At 44.1% G+C, this 16,462-nt stretch overlaps 1 protein-coding gene across 1 annotated transcript in view; it reads left to right on the forward strand.

Moving 5' to 3' along the window:
• The window catches only part of astn1 (astrotactin 1), a 1,772,582-nt gene that overhangs the window by 1,625,652 nt on the left and 130,468 nt on the right, over nt 1-16,462 (forward strand). The gene's annotated exons all lie outside the window — the stretch shown is intronic.

Genomic DNA, 16,462 nt, shown 5'->3' on the forward strand with positions numbered 1-16,462 from the left:
CATCATGTTTGGCATGGACATTGTGTGCAGAGGGCCTTTTCCTGTGCTGTACTAGACATTTATGACAGTTCTATGTACTAGACAGTTTCCTACAGATGTATTGTAACAGTCTGATGCTCAAGATAAAAGCTTGTCCTCTATGTGTTTATTATCAAAAGATACCAAGCAATTGGTATCAGTTTCCTTGTTCCCTTGTTGCAATTGTACAGGGTATGTTTGATGCTGCACCCTGCAGTACTGTGTATAGGTTCAGTCCCAAATGTTCAGAAAATATATCTTAACTTTAAAGGTTGTCCAATAGAGATTTGCTATGCTAATTCCTGTAATAAAAAAGTTGGCCTTCATGAAACTGTTAAATAAATTGAATGTGTATGTTTTCAAGTTCAGAAGAATCTGAAACATTTTCAATGATCTTAACAGGGATTGACATGGTAGTTTTTAGACAATAGACAATAGACAACAGGTGCAGGAGTAGGCCATTCAGCCCTTTGAGCATGGCTGATCATCCCCAATTCTCCCCATATCCCCTGACTCCGCTATTTTTAAGAGCGCTATCTATCTCTCTCTTCAAAGCATCTAGAGAACCTGCCTCCACCGCCCTCTGAGGCAGAGAATTCTACAGATTCCTGAGAATTTTATCATCCCCTCAAGAGAAAGTCTTAAATGAGGGAACCTGGTTACAAGAATAGTGGGCAACCATTTAAAACTAAGATGCATATGAATTTCTTCTTACATCGGCTGGTAAATCTCTGGAATTCTTTTCCCTGACGAGCTATAGTGGCTAGATTAATTGATTGATCGATTGAAAGATTCAGCATGGAAACAGGCCCTTCAGCCCACTGGATCCATGGCAACCATTGATCACCTGTTCACACTAGTGAATTATCCCACTTTCACACCCATACCCTACACAGTTGGCGCAATGTAGAGAGGCTAAATTAACCCGCAAACCCACACGTCCTTGGGATGTGGCAGGAAACCAGAACACAAGAAGGAAACCTATGTGGTCACAAGAAGAAGGTGCAAACTCCACACAGATAGCACCAGACTAATGGAGGGATTTAAAAACAAGGTTAAAAGATTGTGCTGCTGAGGGCTGCCGGGGATCAGGGACAGGGGGTCCTGAGGCCTAGAGCCATGATAATAATAATAATAAATTTTATTTATGGGCGCCTTTCAAGAATGTCATGGACACCTTACAAAAATTTAGCAGGTAGAGGAAAAACATGTAAGGGGAATGGAATAAATAGTAGAGACATGACTAGAACACAAAGTAAAGACAGAATACAATTCAAAACACAATATGAGGCAATTAATGCACAAATGAAAAGGGAAGGGGACGTGGGGCTAAGGATAGGCAGAGGTGAAGGGATGGGTCTTGAGGTGGGACTGGAAGATGGTGAGGGACACGAAATTGCGGATCAGTTGGGGGAGGGAGTTCCAGTGCCTGGGAGCTGCCCTGGAGAAGGCTCTGTTACCAAAACTGCGGAGGTTGGACTTGTGGATGGAGAGGAGACCGGCTGATGTGAATCTGAGGGACCGTGAGGGTTGGTAGAAGGAGAGGAGGTCAGTGAGATATGGGGGGGCCAGATGGTGGAGGGCTTTGTAGGTGAGGATCAGGATTTTGTAGGTGATCCGGTGGGAGATGGGAAGCCAGTGAAGTTGTTTGAGGACTGGAGTGATGTGATGCCAGGATTTGGTGTGGGTGATGAGTCGGGCGGCTGCGTTCTGGACCAGTTGGAGTCAGTTAATGTAGGTGGAGCTGATGCCAAGGAGAAGTGAGTTGCAATAGTCCAGTCGGGAGGAGATGAAGGCATGGATGAGTCTTTCAGCAGCAGGAGGTGTGAGAGAGGGTCTGAGTTTGGCGATGTTGCGGAGGTGAAAAAAGGAAGTTTGCCATGATTAGCCATGATCATAGGGATTGGCAGATATACCCCATGGCCTAAAGGGGTTGAGTGGCCTACACCAGTTGCTCTTTTCTTATGTGTTCTTATGACGTTTTGGAAAGATAAAAAAATAAAAATTAAAAATAAAAATAAACCAAGTTTTTTAAATTAAAAAAAGTATTTATTTTCAGTGTTTTTTCGCCCGTCCTTTTTTTTCTGTAGTAGATGACCTCAGTTGGGGGTCCATCCAGAGCCATGTGTCCCTCATGCAGAATTGGGGGCCATTGCTTCATTAAGACTGCTGAGAGGATCACTGGCACCCAGCTCCCCAGACTGGAGGACATCTACCGGACCCGCTCCAACCGGAGGGTCAAGGGCATCATTAGAGACAGCACATACCCTGGACACTACCTCTTCACCCCCTGCCCTCAGGAAGACGATACAGGACACCGCACGACAAGACTAAAAAACAGCTTCTACCATAGAGCTGTGACACTACTGAACTCTATCCCCCTCCCACACTGATTCCCCGCTCCTCTCTCTCACACACCCGCCCATACTCCTATATGTTTATAGTCTAATTTTTTAATAGTTCTTTTTTAAACATATTTTTATACTCATATTCCTGTGCAGCTGGAGGACTGCTCCAACAAAATTTTGTTGTCTTGTACAATGACAATAAAGATTATTATTATTCTTGCTTTCCTCCTGAGCTGTATGGTATGAGGGTAATGGTATGTGCTACTGGGAGAAGCCACATCTTTGTTTCTCTTGAACGTCAGAGGTTGAGGTGAGACTTGAAAGAAGTAGAAAAAATTACGAGAGGCACAAATAGGGTAGACAGTCAGAACCTTTTTCCCAGGATGGAAATACCAACACTAAAGGGCATAGCTTTAAGGCGAGTGGTGGAAAGTTTAATGGAGATGTGCAGGGCATGTTTTCTACACAGGGAGTGGTGGGGGCCTGGACGTATTTCCAGGCGTGATAATGGTGCAAGATATGATAGTGGCATTCACAAGGCTTTTAGATAGGCACATGGAAGTGCAGGGAATGGAGGGATATTGATCATATACAGGCAGATGAGATCTGTTTAACTTGGCATCATGTGGGCCAAAGAGCATGTTCCAGTGCTGTACTGTTCTATATATTTCCATTTACTGCATGTTATGCTATCCATTGGGAATGTGTTACTGTGAAAGTCAATTTAACGAGTGGATGTTGCAAAAACTACAGCAACACAACTTCTCCCAGTAAAAGCAGAAAAAAATCAGCTAGTGAAGTCTATCTGAATATAATTTAGATATAAAATCATTGGCAGCCTCTGACAATAGTAGAAAGGATCCATTCCTGTGCTGTACTGTTCTGTATGCACTATGATATTTGGTAATGTGTGTAGGGCACATAAATAGTTATCCTCATGAAGTTTGTTCAGAGAACAGGTTGAACTCTCGGCAATTAATTGTGGAAATGATCAGAACTGGATACGTCAGTCAAAGGATCCAACTCCATTTGCGAAGTCATTAGCAATTATTTCTGCAGTGTACAAGTTACAGTAACATAAGGTCACGGTCACTGCGTTCTAAAGAGAGCTTTGGACTGTTAGCACTCATGTTCTCTTCACCGCATGTAATCACAGTCAGCCAATTGCATTGATGTGCGGTTTGCATTAATGGAAATGCTGCTGGCAGTGGATGCATTCGCCATCTACAGGACCCTTCTTTAAACCAGCTGTACACACACAGAATCGTACATCTTCACATCCGTTTGTTTGTGGTCAGTGTAGTTTATTTGAGACCTGAGAACATTATTGTGGGACCTGGCGTGGAGTAATCCATTGGCGATGTGATGTGAGTTAACACTTGCAGTGGAGGAGAACTGAGTAGTGAGGGAAACACCATCATTATTGTCACTGTTTTTTTGAGACTGATGCCTGCTTGGAATGCTATCCGAGCTTTAAAACCTGGTCATTGCTGCTCTTGAAACAAGTGGGGTTCCCAAGCTGCTACTTCTGCCAACATTAGCTCATTGGTTCTATTTTAAAGGATGCATAACCACAATGTTGATGACCACAATGAACTTGATGCCCTATGTGTGGAAATCTCTGAAGAAGGCAGGACAAGAGTGAGGCCATATGCAACTTGGAGGAACAGCACCTCATATTTTGCTTGGGTAGCTTACAACCCAGCAGTATGAACATTGAATTCTCTAATTTGAAGTAAATTAATCTCATACTACACTCCTTCCTTGCCGCCTTCCTCCTAACAAGTTGTTTTACCAGATCCACAATTGCTTTTGTTTCTCTCGAGATCACACCTTCCCTAGCCAACAACTGAGGTCATTTGTGGCAGGCCGTGATTCGTCCTGGTCTTTTCCCATCTCCAGTTTTTCACCTTACCCCCCCCCCCGCCTTCCCCCTACGTACAGTCTGAAGAAGGGTCCTGACCCGAAACATCACCCATCCTTTTTCCCCAGAGATGCTGCCTGACCCGCTGCGAGAAATAGTATTGGGTAGCCCAATGGGACTGAAGGATGATAAATCCCCTGGGCCTGATGGTCTGCATCCCAGGGTCCTCAGGGAGGTGATAATGGGGCATTTGGATAGCAGTAAAAGGATTAATCCAAGTCAGCATGGATTTATGAAAGGAAAATCATGCTTGACTATTCTTCTGGAATCTTTTGAGGATGTGACAAGTAAAATGGATGAAGGGGTGCCAGTGGATGTAGTGTATCTAGACTTTCAGAAAGCCTTTAATAAGGTCCCGCAAAGGGAGACTGGTGACTAAAATTAGGGCACATGGTATTGGGGGTAGGGTGTTGACGTGGATAGAAAATTGGTTGGCAGACAGGAAGCAAAGAGTAGAAGTGAACGGGTCCTTTTCAGAATGGCAGGCAGTGGCGAGTGGAGTGCTGCAAGGCTCGGTGTTGGGGCCACAACTGTTTACCATATACTGTATATTAATGATTTGGAAGAGGGAATTAGGAGCAACACTAGCACGTTTGCGGATGACACAAAGCTGGGTAGCAGTGTGAACTGTGAAGATGATGTTAGGAGGTTGCAGGGTGACCTGCACAGGTTCAGTGAGTGGGCAGATGTGTGGCGGATGCAGTATAATATAGATAAAGGTGAGGATATCCACTTTGGCGGCAAACACAAGGGGGCAGATTATTATCTCAATGGGGTTAGGTTAGATAAGGGGGAGGTACAGCGAGACCTGGGTGTCCTTGTACACGTCGCTGAAAGGTGACATGCAGGTACAGCAGGCAGTGAAGAAAGCTAATGGAATGTTGGCCTTCATAATGAGAAAAACGTTTTCACCCAGAGAGTTGTGAATTTGTGGAATTCCCTGCCACAGAGGGCAGTGGAGGCCAAATCACTGGATGGATTTAAGAGAGAGTTAGATAGAGCTCTAGGGGCTAGTGGAGCCAAAGGATATGGGGAGAAGGCAGGCATGGGTTATTGATAGGGGACGATCAGCCATGATCACAATGAATGGCGGTGCTGGCTTGAAGGGCCGAATGGTCCCCTCCTGCACCTATTTTCTATGTTTCTAAGTACATAGAGTGAACAGTGTATGATAATGACAGATACAATAATACATTCAACAGCTGAATGGTGTAATGATTGTGGAGTAATCTGAAGTTGGGGTAAAAAAGTGAGAGTCATACAGCATGGAAACAGGCCCTTTGGCCCAATTCACCCATGCCCCATTTAAGAAAAAATCCCATTTAACTGCATTTGGTCCATATCCCTCTAAACACTTTCCTATCCATATAGCTGCCAAAATGTATTTTAAATTCTGTTATAAACCTGCTTCAACTACCTCCTATGGCAGCACATTCCATATACCCACCACCTTGAGTGGAAAAGTCACCCCTCAAGTTCCTTTTAAATCCTGCCCATCTCACCTTAAATCTGTCCTCTGGTTCTTGATTCCCATACACTGGGCACAATATTCTGTTTGTTTCCCCAATATGTGCCTCTCGTGAATTTACTTACCCCTATAAGCTCACCACTCAGCCTCCTGCACTCCAACGTATAAAGTCCTAGCCTATTCTACCTTTCCCTATATTTCAGGTCCTCGAGTCTTGGCAACATCCTATTAAATCCACTTTGCGCTCCTTCCAGATGAAGCAGCTATTCACTTGCACTGCTTTCAATGTAAGGGGCAACATCCAGCATTGACACTATGGCATTCTCAAGACTGGGGAAACCAAATGCAGATTGGTGATTACTTGAAGACCATCTGAGTTCAGTTTACAGGGATAACTCAGTCCTCCATGTTGTTTGCCATTTTAGTTCCCCATCCCATTCCCATTTTGACTATTTGTCTGTGGCCTCCAGCACTGTTTTAACAAGAGCCAATGTAAGTTTGGGGAAGAACAAATCTTGTCCTGTCTGGGCTTGTTGCAGCCTTCGGGATTTGATACCTGATCCTATAACTTCAGGTCACTTACTCTCTCTGTATGTGGCACAGTGGTGCAGTGGTAGAGTTGATGCCTTTCAGCGCCAGCGACCCGGGTTAGATCCTGACTATGGGTCTGTCTGTACGGAATTTGTACATCCTTTGTGACCATGTAGTTGTTCACCGGGTGCTCTTGTTTCCTCCCACTCTCCAAAAACATACAGGTTTGGTAGATTAATTGGCTTTGGTAAAATTGTAAATTGACCCTAATGTGTAGGATAGTGCTAGTGTACAGGGTGATTGTTGGTCGGTGTGGCCCCAGTGGGCTGAAGGGCCTGTTTCTATATCTAAAATCTATCAAAAGAAGCCAGCTAATCCATCTGTGATATTGATTTAAGTTTGTTCTCTCCATTCATGTAGCCTGACTTACTCGGCATGTCCTGCAGCCCTGCATTATGCTCTGTTATTCTCTAGTTTCACAGCACTGGTGAACCAAGGACCAATGTTCTCTATCCCCAGCATTAATCCATCGACCAGATGACCTTGCTTACGATTAGTGCCTGGGCCAACCTTGGAGGTATCCCATTTGTCCTATCCACCCTCACTCAGCATCACTGCAATTTAGTTCTGACAAAGGGACTTTGAATGAAACATTGACACTATTTCTCTTTCAGCTGATGCTGCGTATCCTGCAGAGCATTTCCAGCATTTTCTGTTTCCGTTAGGACATTAAAAAAAAAGTAGATCTTTGAGCAATGGCATAGGAATCAATGTTGAGTACGTTATGTTAATTCTTTTATAAATCCCCTTTAAATTTGAACTGTAAGCGGGTTGTTCTAGCCAATACACTTTCAGAAGGATGCCTCATATCCCAGTATTCCAGGAGTCAGGAACTGTGGTTATGTGGAGAGGTTGGAGAAGCAAGGATCCTTCTCCTTGGAGAAAAGAGAGTATTAAGGAAGGATTTAACATCAGTATTTCAAGTCATTCCATCCATTGATTGCAGGATCACATGGCTCTATCTACTAATATTCTAACAATGCTATATCCATATGGGCCTATTATTGTGGTGTCACCATTTTGGCACCTCGTCGGTTAAATATACTCCACCTTGAAGCTTGCCTCACTGATGGAGGAGTGTACACTGGGCTTGAGGCAACATTTGTTGGTAGATTGCTATTTTGCTACCATTGATGGCCTAAGGCTCCTCGAGGATGATCACGAGCTGCTAGATGTGCTCTGAATCCATTCTTCTTTCACAATAAAAGTGACAAAAGAATGACAAAGGTGATGGGGATTGAATAGAGTGGGCAGGGTGACAAAAAATGTCGTAGGAAATGGAAATTGATTTTCACTCCTCCACTCTGACCCTGGTAGATCTGCAAAATGCATTTACCTGTTATTTAAACTACACTTATCTGACTTATTTAAATTACACCTTTGCTGATATGTGCTGACTCTTTTGGATCAGGAGATTGTCAAGTACTTTGAAAGACTATTTTGTACAAAACTCTGCTAAGAGATGGGAGTGGGTGGAGATGTCAACAGGATTTTACCATAGAATTCACAAAAGTGCTTAGTTTAGTTTATTATTGTCATGTGTACCGAGATACAATGAGAAGCTTTTCTGTTGCGTGCTATCCAGTCAGCGAAAAGACTCTACCTGATTATAATCAAGCCAGGCGAAGTGTACAGATACAGGATAAAGGGAATGATCAATATTTAACTCAGATTCGGACATCGTTGAAAGTGACATATTTTGGTAGGTTCACCCTCAAATGTTGGCGCTACATGGCTGCCATGAAAACCAACCGGCCCATGCACCTCAGCAACTTACCAAGAGTACATGACAAGCCCTCAACCTCACCTACATAAAAGCATTGGGACAACATCGGGCGGCACATTGGCAGAGCAGTAGAGATGCTGCCTCACAGCGCAGTGACCTGGGTTCAATCCTGACTATAGGAACTGTCTGTACGGAGGTTGTATGTTCTCCCTGTGACAGCGTGGGTTTCCTCTGGGTGCTCCGGTTTCCTCCCACACTCTAAAGACATATGGGTTTGTAGATTAATTGACTTTAGTAAAACTTTGTAAAATGGCCCTAGTGTGTCAGATAGTGTTAGTGTTCGGGATGATCGCTAGTCGACGCAGACTCGGTGGGCCAAAAAGTTGTTTCCGTGCTGTATCTTTAAAGTCTAATGTTCAAATAAATCAAGAAGAGTGGATTGTCAATAGTCAATAGTCTATTTATTTGTCATTTGGACCCCTGGAGGTCCAAATGAAATGCTGTTTTTGCAGTCATACATTACACACAAATAGACCCCAGACACAACACAATTACATTTTACATAAACATCCATCACATAGCTGTGATGGAAGGCCGAAAAAACATATCTCTCCACTGCACTCTCCCCCCCCCCCCCCCGATGTCAGAGTCAAAGACAAAGCCCCCGGCTGGCGATGGCGATTGTCCCGCGGCCATTAAAGCCACGCCGGGTGGTGCGAGGTCGCACACTGGGTCTTGGTGTTAAAGACCCCGGCATGCGCTCGCACAGTCCCGCGGCCGTTCCAAGCCGCGCGGGGCAGTGGTGCTAGGCCCCACTCCAGGAGCTCTTCGACCCCGCAACTCGGGCGGGAGAAGTCGCCGTTGCAGGAGCCCCGAAAAGCGGTCTCCCTCCAGGGAGCCGCGAGCTCCCGGTGCCGCCGTCCACAGACCCGCAGCAGCAGCCTCCCAATCTCCGGAGGTCGGGCAGCAGCAGCAGCAGCAGCAGCGGCAGCGCTCCTCCACCGCTCCACCCGCTCCGGTCTCGGCCAGCTCCGCGACGGTGAGGTGAGTCGGCACCTGAGTCCCCGGCTTCTTCCTGTTGGAGGCCGCTCCTCGTTGCGGCCTCAACGACAACCGAGACCCGACGAGAAAAGGTCGGGTCTCCAGTGCAGGGAGAGATTTAAAAGTTTCCCCCCACACACACACACACACACCCCAACATAAAATAACAAAAACTACATTAAAACACAGACAAAAAATAATAAAAACGCGGACAGGCTGCAGAGGCCGCTGCTGACCAGAGTCGCGCCGCCTACGATTGGAAATCTGTTGGTAAGGTAGCATCTGAGGTTAAGGGGTAGAGTCAGAATGATTGAGACGTTGAGGTAAGGTTAAGGGACATTCAGAATTGGTGCTGAGATTGTTGGGCAGGGAGGGGGTGCAGTTGATCCTATGAGAGGGCAATGGCTGAAAGGAGAGATGGTAAGGAAAAAGAAAGTAAAGAAACCTACTTGTGTGGAGTTTCCCCGCACAAGGTTGGGACCGATTTGGCATGAAAGACGCACTTCAGGGCAACATGACCACGTACTTCAGGCAATGGTGTACATGTCCATGGTGAACATCATTTCATCAAAATGTGTGAGATTCACAGCTGGAAATGCCCAGTAAAAATTTTGAGGGAAGCACAATTTGACCCAAACATGGTCACAGTGACATTCAGGGGTTATGAGCGGGGCAACCAAAAGTATGTGAATGCTTCAAAGGGCAGCATAGACATAATGGGCCAAAAGACCTCCGACTGAACAGTAAAAAGATGGGAGATAACACCCTCGGAACAGCTGCTGTTCAAACTTCTTGTACTAAGAAAAAGTAGCATAGTGCAGAGGAAGTCCTGGGCAATTGAGTGAGAGAAGGAAAGAGTTAAGTAGGACCACCAAAATCATTTGAGTACAGTACTGGCATCGATCCAGCCTTGGTTACCGTGCTCCTTGTAAATCCATAGATGTTGACAATTTGATTAGAAGGGATCAAATTAAGGGCTGTATTTTTTTTAGTAAACATCAGAAAACCACAGTTGTACTCAGAGGAAACTCTGAAATCTGAATTGTTTCCAGCTTCATTGGCAACAATTGACTCAAAATAGATTGTATTTCATACTATAGGTTTATGCACAGATATCGATTTGTGTAGATTAAAATGTTCAAGTTGAAAATGTTCAGAGCTGGTAACTTTTCAAAAGTGAGATTAAATAGCCTCTCATGAATGGATACACAGGGGAACTGGAGGTTAGTCTGATACATTTTGGAACATGAGGTGACAAGCTGAAAAACAAGCATAAATATGCTTGTTAATAAATGTAGAGCAAAGTAATGGTGGGCAGGACTTTCAGTAGATTTCAGTAGACACCGAACATGATGTCAAGACCATCACTTATCTACCTGCACATAACCCATATTCTCTGTGAATGCATTTGCCTCTCCAAAAGTATTTTAAATGCCACTGATAATATATCTGCTTCAACCACCAGCACGTTCCAACCACACCCCACACATCTTTAAACTAAGCTTATCTCACCTTGGGGAAAATAATTCTGACAGTCTACCCTATCTATGCCTATGGACATGGTTAGAGTAGACAGTCCAGGTAGATCATCTAGGAAGGCATGCTCTGTCTGGCTTATATGTTTCCTACAGACTCACAACTCTGTAGCTGATCTGTTTTGTCCCTGTAAGCCCTACATATCTGGGTCAGTCATTAAAGTAAACCCTGCCAGTGATAACTGCATCCACATTCAGACTGGCTGAATACATTAAAAATAACGTATTACGGCTCAATAACTATGCAGGGGCATGATCTGACAGCACTGTGGCGCAGTGAAGGAATTGCTGCCTCACAGCCAAGGCCCTGGGTTTGATCGTGACTAAGGGTGCTGTCTGTTCGGAGTTGGTACGTTCTCCCTCAAACAGCGTGGGTTACCTCAGGTGCTCCGGTTTCCGCCCACACTACAAAGACATGCAGGATCGTAGATTTATTGGTTATGGTAAAGATTATAAATTGTCCTTTGTGTATATGATAGTGCTAGTGTACAGGGTTCCCTAGTCAGCCCAAACCCTGTGGGCCGAAGGACCTGTTTCCATGCTGTATCTCTAAACTAAACGAGTTTTAGATTTATTTAGATTATTTTGAGACACATAACAGAAGCAGGCCCTTCGGTCCACGAAGACCACGCCAACCAGCGATCCCCGTACACTATCACTATCCTACACACTAGGGAGAATTTACAATTTTTACCAAAGCCAATTTACCTACAAACTTGCACGTCTTTGGAATGTGGGAGGAAACTAGAGCTCCCGTAAAAATCCCACATGGTCACAGGAGAAACGTACAAACTCTGAACAGGCAGCACCCTCAGACAGGATCGAACCTGTGTCTCTGGCACTGTAAGGCAACAACTCTACCACTGCACCACTGTGTTGCCCCTAAAGTAATCTGCTACTATTTCTTGCGTTTAGGTGTTCTTTGTTATCTCACTGATGCTATTAAGAATAACTACTAGCCATTAATAAATATTAAGAATTGCACATAAAAAATAATTGAAACCTCTGCAAGAGTCTAATTATTTTTCATAGTGTACGGGTTAACCAGAATGAGTGGTGCTCCTGGAAACCAGTGAGGCAGATCCACACTATGCCATACTTTTTGTTGCCTGCATCTGTCTGTGGAGACACTAGCACATTCTCAGTGATTAGATTCAGTTGCTTTGCCAAGGCTCATTGCTCTTCTATGGGCTTGCATGTTAAAAGCAATCAATACAAGCTTCCACAGCACCTCATTATATGGCCTAACAACTGACTTCAAGGAGATGTACCACTATGTATTAATAACCAAACGCAAGGCATATTTTATCATTGAGTTGCTGAGTAAATAGTAATGTGTGTGGCAAATGTTCTTTCAAAATGCAGGGAAATGAACATGATATTACATTGGTCTGTTTCTATTCATCAGAAGAACATTCTGCAATTCATTCTGTTTTTACTTGCATGTAGTAATTTTAACAGAGTATTTCCACAACTTTATTCTATTCAGTGTTGCACCTCAGGTCCAACATTAGTTGGGACAGATAACCCCAACTCTATGCTTGGCTAAATTTGCTTTTCATGCTTGGCTCTCTGTTGATGTAACGTGAAACCAAATCTTCACCTCTTTTCTAATTCCTGAGGTTGGCGTCATCTGCAAACATGCTGACCATGCCTTGTACATTCTCATCCAAATTGGTGATATAGATGGCAAAGCACCCATCCACTAGTCACAGGCCTCCAGTCCAAAAAACAACCTTCCACCATCCCCCTCTGCTTCCTACCATGAAGCCAAATCTGTTTCCAGTTAGCTAGGTCTCCCTGGATCCCATGCAATCAAACATTCAAGAGCAACCTCCAATGTGGAACTTTATCAAAGGCCTTGACAAAGTCCAGAAAGACTATGTCTATGGTCCTGCCCCCATCAACCTTCTTGGACATGCCTTAAAAAACTATATCCTACTCAAAACATAATCTCCCTCACACAACCCCATGCAGACTATTGCTAATCGACTGTTTGTCCACATGCATGTATATCTTATTCCTCAGATGATATTCCTCTCCAGTAGCTTTCCTACCCCAGTGTTAAGCTTACTGTTCTATAGATCCCAGGTTTTTCTTTGCAGTCTCTCTTAAATAAAGACGCATTAGCTGCACTCCAATCTTACAATGCTTCACCCTTGCCTAACAATGGGTCATATTGGCCTGCCTGGATTGTGGCATGGGGTGTGTGTAGGGAACTATTAGATTTAGTAAGGGAATTGACAACGCAAAGCAAAAACCCAGGAAATCACAGTATGTCTTGAAAACTGGTGTAACCCAAACATTCATGAAAAATAGATTTTCATGGTACATACACCATTTACAGAAAACATAATGGTTGGAATCTCAGTTGATCAGGCAGCATTTCTGGAGGACATGGTGATATAGGAAATTCTGGAAGTTATGAGTATTTGGCAAGCTTGTAATATGAGCTTACATATTGCGGAAGCATGATGGAAAAAAAGGCCAACATAGTGAAGGCATCTTAAAGGTCATGTTAGAAGAGGCAATAAGTCAAGTCAAGTTTATTTGTCACATACGCATAAGAGATGTGCAGTGAAATGAAAAGTGGCAATGCTTGCGGATTGTGCAAAACACTACAAAACACAATGGAACAGAATCAGAATTACATAATTGTGGGAGAAAAAAAAGAAACAGCTATTTAAAAAGATACCACACAACAGTAAATTGGTACAGTAAGTTAGTCCCTGGTGAGATTGGAGTTTACAGTCCTAATGGCGTCTGGGAAGAAACTCTTTCTCACCCTCTCTGTTTTCACAGCATGGCAACGGAGGCGTTTGCCTGACCGTAGCAGCTGGAACAGTCTGTTGCTGGGATGGAAGGGGTCCCCCATGATCTTGTTGGCTTTGGATTTGCACCTTCTGATGTACAGTTCCTGCAGGGGGGGCGAGTGTAGTTCCCATAGTGCATTCGGCCAAACGCACTACTCTCTGCAGAGCCTTCTTGTCCTGGGCAGAGCAGTTCCCAAACCAAATAGTGATGTTTCCAGACAAGATGCTTTCCGGAGCCACTGAGTAGAAGCACTGGAGGATCCTCTGAGACACTCTGAATTTCCTCAATTGCCTAAAGGCGCTGCCTTGCCTTACTCACCAGTGCTGCAGCGTGTGATGTCCATGTCAGATCCTCTGAGATGTGGACTCCCAGGTATTTAAAGTAGCTCACCCTATCCACAGTATCCCCATTTATCTTCAATGGTCAGTATGTCCTCGGATGTTGTGCCCTTCTAAAGTCCACGATCAGCTCTTTATTTTTTTTTGACATTCAAGAGGAGGCTGTTGTCCTGACACCAGTTTGCCAGATCAGCCACCTCCTCCCGGTAGGCCTTCTCATCGTTATCGGAGATCAGGCCCACCACCACAGTGTCATCAGCAAACTTGATTATAGAATTGGTAGATTTAGATTAACAAATTTAGGAAGTGTTTAGATTGCAAGGCACAACTATGTAGGGTAAAGATAAACATAGGTGGTTGTAAACCAAGCTGAGGGCAATAAAACTGATCAGAAAGAAACAGAAATAGACACAAAACACTGGAAAACTCAGCAGGTCGGGCAACATCTCTGGAGAAAAGAATAGGTGAAGTTTCGGGTCAGAACCCTTCTCCAGTTTGAGTTCTGACCCCTAATGTCACCTGTTCTTTTTCTCCAGAGATGCTTCCTGATCCACTGAGTTAATCCAGCATTCGGTGTCTATCTTCAATATAAACTAGCATCTGCAGTTCCTTTCTACACAGAAAGTAACAGAGGTCCTATGTCTGACAAATAGGAGAGTAGTTTACCAAATTACATGGAAGAGAAGGTTAAAAAAAACTCTTGGGAAAAGAATGATAGGATACAAAGAGATGTTAGTCACTGATGAATGATTTAAAAAAATCTAAAAAACACATGTAACCATTGCATCACAAGTATATAAAAGACCTTAGGTGTCGTGACTCACAGTAGCACTTCAGGTTCTCTCAGAGTCCTTCCCATTAAGAACTTGAATAATCTGACTTGTTTGAGAAACTCACTACTGCTCCAGGTCAAACACACCAAATTCCCCCAATGCATGGATAGGTGACGTTGGAACGCCTTATTTGGACTGGTGTCTCCATTTCCAGAAAGTCCTGGGTTCATATATGTGCTTTTCAAGTAGGCCTTGAGTATCAGCATTTCCAGTCAGTCACCAGTATAAGTTAAATCATCCTGTGGTGATGTTGGAGGAAGTGAAACCTTCATCAAACCTGCTCTCCCAGACCCGAAACGTGAGTCTGAAGAAGGGTCTCGACCCTAAACGTCGCCTGTTTCCTTCGCTCCATAGATGCTGCCTCACCCACTGAGTTTCTCCAGCACTTTTGTCTCCCAGAGTCAAATCAGCAAACATAATTAACGAAAGGCACTCAGAAGTCAACAATGATTGATGTGGTTGGAAAATTGTATCTGTACACTCAATTGCCCTTTTGAATTGTCACACTGCCCATTCTCTGACTGCTGACTGTCATTAGATTCTATTATTATTTACCACACTGACCTGTTTGACAAACTAATGGAAACAATAATCTACTTGTGAAATCAAAAAGGACTTCAGACAGGTTAATACCAGTGTGTTCACTGTAAGAAAACAGAAATTCACTTCGCTGTCAGTACTTTCAACACATTTTCAACACATTAAAAAAAAATCCTTCTGTATCACCAGGAAGCTGAAAGGTACTGTGAGCCCTTTTATAGAGTAGTAGAGTCATACAGCATGAAAAAAGATCCTTTGGCCCAATTTGTCCAGGCCGACCACCACCCATCTACACTAGTCCCACATGCCTTTGTTTGTCCCATATATCTCTAAGCCTATCCTATCTATGTACTTGTCTAAATGTTTATTAAGTGTTTTAATAATACTTGCCTCAACTAGCCCCACCACCCCCCCCCCCCCCCCCCCCCCCCCCCCTTCCCCCCCAGCTTTGTTCCATTCACTGAAGAACTCCCCTGCATAAAACAGGTGCCCCACAGGTTCCAATTAAATCTCCCTTCCCCCTCACCGTAAACCTATAATCCTCTGGTTCGCAATTTGCCTATGGGTAAAAGACCCCACATGTACCCTATCTATTCCTCTCATGATCTTATCCTCTGGCTCTCCAAGGAATAAAGTCCTTGCTTGTTAAACCTCTCCCTATTGCTCAGGCCCACGAGTCCTGGCAACATCCTTGTAAATATTTTCTGCACCCTTTCCAGCTTAACATCTTTCCTATGACAGGGTGACCAAAACTGAACCCAACACTCACAATGTGGCCTCATCAATGTCTTGCACAACTGCAACATGACTTCCCAACTTCTATACTTAATACTCTGACTGATGAAGGCCAATGTGCTGACAGCCTTCTTGACCATCCTTTCTACTTGTGATGCTACTTTCAAGGAGCTATGTACCTGCACTCCTAGATCCCTCTGCTCTCCAACAGGCAGGCAGGAGATGGGTGGCTGAAAAAATAAACTGAAAACTGTGTAGTTTGAAAGAAAAGCAGATACTGCTGGAGATACTGTGCATCAATCTGTGCTGAAATTTAATTCAAGTGACTTTTTCATCAGGACTAGGATTTAGGTGGTGATGTTTTGAGTGTGGAAGTTCATGTTGTAAGAAGAAGATGTGAATTCAGTTTCGAGACACAACATGGAAACAAGCCCTTCAGCTCACTAACTCCAAGCCCTCAACCTGCCTACATAAAAACATTGGGAAAACATCAGGCGGCCCAGAGGTAGGGTTGCTGCCTTATAGCGCCAGAGACCCAGGTTTGATCCGGA

The sequence above is a fragment of the Leucoraja erinacea genome, chromosome 10, assembly GCF_028641065.1.
Source record: "Leucoraja erinacea ecotype New England chromosome 10, Leri_hhj_1, whole genome shotgun sequence".
In the NCBI taxonomy this organism is placed as follows: domain Eukaryota; kingdom Metazoa; phylum Chordata; class Chondrichthyes; order Rajiformes; family Rajidae; genus Leucoraja; species Leucoraja erinaceus.